Source organism: Zootoca vivipara, chromosome 1 (genome assembly GCF_965207765.1).
Source record: "Zootoca vivipara chromosome 1, rZooViv2.hap1.1, whole genome shotgun sequence".
Taxonomy (NCBI): domain Eukaryota; kingdom Metazoa; phylum Chordata; class Lepidosauria; order Squamata; family Lacertidae; genus Zootoca; species Zootoca vivipara.
Genome location: NC_142582.1, coordinates 58,451,887 through 58,456,031, shown reverse-complemented (window position 1 = coordinate 58,456,031; position 4,145 = coordinate 58,451,887).

The following is a 4,145-nucleotide window of genomic DNA, read 5'->3' as shown; positions in this document are numbered from 1 at the left end:
GACCCGGAAGGGAACGCGCAGATGTTCCGGGTTTCCTGACGCGGCAGGCGGCAAGAAGGGCTGTTCCATTTCTATGCAAAATGCGGGGGGGGGAGGAGAGAGAGCAAAGGCAGAAGAAGAGGAGAAGTAGAGCGGAAGCCCCACGGAGCCGCGACGCAGTGTGAGCTCCCGGATTCTGCTCGAGGGTAGTGGCTGCGATTGGGCGGCGCGATTTCGCGACACAGCGAAACGGTGGGCGCAAAGCGGGCTCGCTGCCTGCGAAACTGACGGCGCTGCTCATCGTTTTATCTCTGGTCTCGGGAAAGACCCTTGTTGACTTGAGATTCTGGCTTGGGACCTTCTCAACCTGGGCACTTTTGCGTTGATTGGTTGATCTAATCTATGTACCGCCTTTCATCCGAAGATCACAGGGCGGCTCACAACATAAAAAATACACAGTGAAAATGCGTGCAAAACATTTTCTCTCTCGCAGAGGTGTCGCCTCCTAAACTATTAATTACTGAACAGAGGAGGAACTAGAGGGGCCCCCATCTTACGAAAGAAACAATGCAAAGCAACTCCTCCGCTAGTCAGGAGATGGCCCTTTGCACGAGCTCCAGGGCGCTCTTTCGCCGCGCCTTCTGTGGCGACCCAGCGCCTGCACCTTGGGCAGCCCGATTCTGTGCCTATTGGGTCAGAGGTCGAGGTCAATGGGATTTACAGATGCGGGCTTTCTCTGGTAGCACTTGAAAGGGGTGGGGTCCCTTTTGGCGACTGCAACTTGTCATGCAGGGCTGAGAAAAGGTTCGCCTGCCAAAACTCCCTCTTGAAGGAGGTGACAAATGCCGAGGTGCGGGTGGCAAATGCCGAGGTGCGGGAGCTCTTCATGCCACCCCCCTCCCTCCAACGACGCCCTTCTAGGTCGATGCGCAAATAAAAACTAATTTAACTAGTGCAGACGTTATGACTTAAATAGCAATCCAGCTCTTTTTATCCGATCGCTTTGCTTAACATCCAACCGGACGAAGAGTTCTGGTGGACTCGGAAGCTTGCTCACTGCTTTGTGAACATTTTGGCTGGCCAGAAAGGAATTTTGATTTATAGAGAGAGAGATGGGGGGGATTTTAAAAATTATATAACGCCATCGCCCCTGCCATGAAATAAGTTGTCCTCCCCGCTCGCCACCTCGTAAATCACGGGAACTGTTATCCTTACAGTTTAGAAGGCTGCGGATCTGCAAGAGCGAAACAAACAGATATAAAGCTCGATGGAAGGCAGGGACATGTCTGAATTTTCAACACCGTATGGAATCAAGAATTACAAATCTGAGCTTTCCTTTCTTTAAAACAATTGTGTGCGCCTAGGTCACGAAAGAAGCGCTCGGCTTCTCCAGACACAGATTCCCACGCACGTACGCATTCCTGACTTTCTGCAAGGCCCCTAGGGAATCGGAAGCGTTGCTCTACTAACTTGGTAGGTTCCTTAAAGCAGGCTTCAAGCAAAATCGTCTGTTTGATTGGTTGAAAGTTAAAGCAGTATCCGCGTAATTCGGTTTAGTGTTGCCAATTGTGACAGCGGTCCCAAGTATGCTCACTACACAGAGTGAGACCTATTGAACTAAGCAGAGGCTTCCAGCCTCAGCACGTTCAGGATTGTGCTCTCTCAGTGGAACGTGCTTTGAATGAAGGCCAACAACGTCTGTGCAGAGCGTTTCCCTTTTTTTATCTGGCAGTTTTAAGAGATGGGGACCTCCGCGCTTCTGCACCAAGCGGCAGTTCCGCAGTTCTGCCACAAGAGGTCTCTGGCGCACCCATCCACGCCGCCGCACCCTGCAGTCGAATGCGAGCGAGCCGTGCGTGTTAAACCCCGCGGAACGGATGGGCAGGACTGCATGCCAGTATTCTCTTGCTAAAGAGTTCGGGATTATAAGGATTATACAGCTAGCGCAAGCGGGAAGCCCGGTGTTATTAATGCTCCAACTAACTCAGCGAGACAAAACAAAACGCGCTCGTGGAAGCAAAGAGCAAGAACCAAACTGAGAAAGGTTAATCGCTTGTTTTCGCTGCATTAAATGTGTCGTTATCCGAACGGGGAATGTAAATTCACATACAGACACACACACACATGCTTCCTGGAAATGCATGGAGTGCGCTTTATGGCTTCTATGGCTGACAGGGCAATCCTAACCCCGACTACTGTATTCGGAAGAAAATCCTGCTGAATGCTGCCAAGGTTGCTCCCAGGAAAGGGGCTAGAATTGCAACCTTAGCTAGTGGCCCTCCTCCTCTCTGATTTCTTTATTTAGATCAGAGCTTTCCCCAAACTGTGTGTCGCAACACATTAGTGTGTTGGTTGCAGTGTGTAGGTGTGTCGCGCAAACACCTTTATAAGGGGTTAGTTTAACCTCTGGTTTGCTAGTAAAACTGAATTACTGTGTCGCGAAATGATGCATGTCTAAAAAGTGTGTCACCAACATGAAAAAATTGGAAAGCTCTGATAAATATTATTTGTACCTGGCTCTTCAGCCAAAAGGGCTCCCAAAGTAGCTATGAAACAATCAATTAAAACAAGATGATCCTTACCTGAAGACTTTAAAAAAAAAAGACACACAAGGAAAAAGGGACACAGGATGAAGAAGAAAATAAAAATCAAACTCATGCACCAATTCTTAAAATGACCAGGCAGCACAGTTCAGGGGCAGGAGGTGCCGGTGGAGCTGGTCTTTCCGCAAAGCTGATGGAATGAGCCCTGCTTCCCATCTCTCCCACTGAGGCAGCCTGGTGGAATGGCTGCCCCAGGTGATATGGTAGCTGAGGGAGAGGAGGCCTGATGGCAGCGAATGCCACACATTTATCACACACTGTTTGTGAAGGTCTTTCTTTTGTCTGCCTGAAATCTCCTGCCAGTCAGTTTCATTGGGTAGTTCTAGTATAATGAGCAATAACATCCCATTCCTCTCCCCCGAATTCATTCATAATTGTAATGTATAGCCTTCCTCAAGTCCCACACTAGTTATCTTATTTACGAAGTTATTTTCCTCTGTTATGAGAACTGCCTGTTTAATCTAGGCTCTTGTTCCTGAATACATTGATCCACCCACCCCATCTTACTAAGTTTACTCAGGGCCTCTGGTGAGGGACTTAAGCAAAAGATTTTGGAAGTCCAAGCATACAACCTTGGACTTGTTGGAAGTCTTGTTGACAAGGTGCAAGAATGCCCAAAGTAATGCATACACATCAATTATGGCATGCAATTAAAGCTACCGTTCTCAGATCCTTTGCAGTGTAGTCCTTTTAAAGCCAATGTGACTACTTAAGAAAAAAAACAAATAGGCCTTGCACTCTTAGTACGAATTTGCACTACCACAATATGAATTGCACCTCCCAATGGTACCTCTGTTACTATGTTCAGTTTAGTGATGGCTGGAAAAATGAGCCATTGTTTCAAAAGTCCCTGGGGAAATGGCATTAAAGGGAAAGGGCAGGTGATTCCAGGATACAGAACAACTAACTTGATGCCTAGTAGAGTTGCCAAGCTTCCACACCCTTTCAGTGCCATAGCTGTGATGTAAGTGGAAACGAAGCCAGTGAAACTTTTTCCAAGCATGCCATGGTGGGGGAAGCTACTGCTGCTCCATTCCTATTTGCTATGTGACAGCTAAAGCAGCTTTGTAAATAAGCCCACAAAAGTTACTAGCCTCCTCACCCACCCAATGCACCAGCCTGCTGGGGTCTCACTAAGGACAGACAGAGTGCTCCACCAGCCTCCTCACTCACCTGCATGCAACTCCTCGTCACCTATGGCTACCAGGCTAGTGCTTAAATGCAAGGCTGAGTAAAAGGCATAGTAGTTCTCCCAAGAAAAAAAGAGTGGCAACTCAAGCTACCTACGGGGACTAATCGAGACATGACCCAGGAGATAAGCAATTGGGATCTCCTGTATCCCACCCCCCCCAAAAAAAATCAACAGCTTCAAGCTCATCTTTCTGCATCCAGTTTGTTTGTTTGTTTTTCTATCCCACCTATCCTCCAAGGAGCTCCTTCCCATTTTATCCTCACAACAACCCTATGAGGGAGGTTAGGCACTGGAGGTAGAGACAGTGACTGGCCTAAGGGCACTCAGTGACAGCTTCATGACACAGTGGGGATTTAAACCCTGGTCTCCCA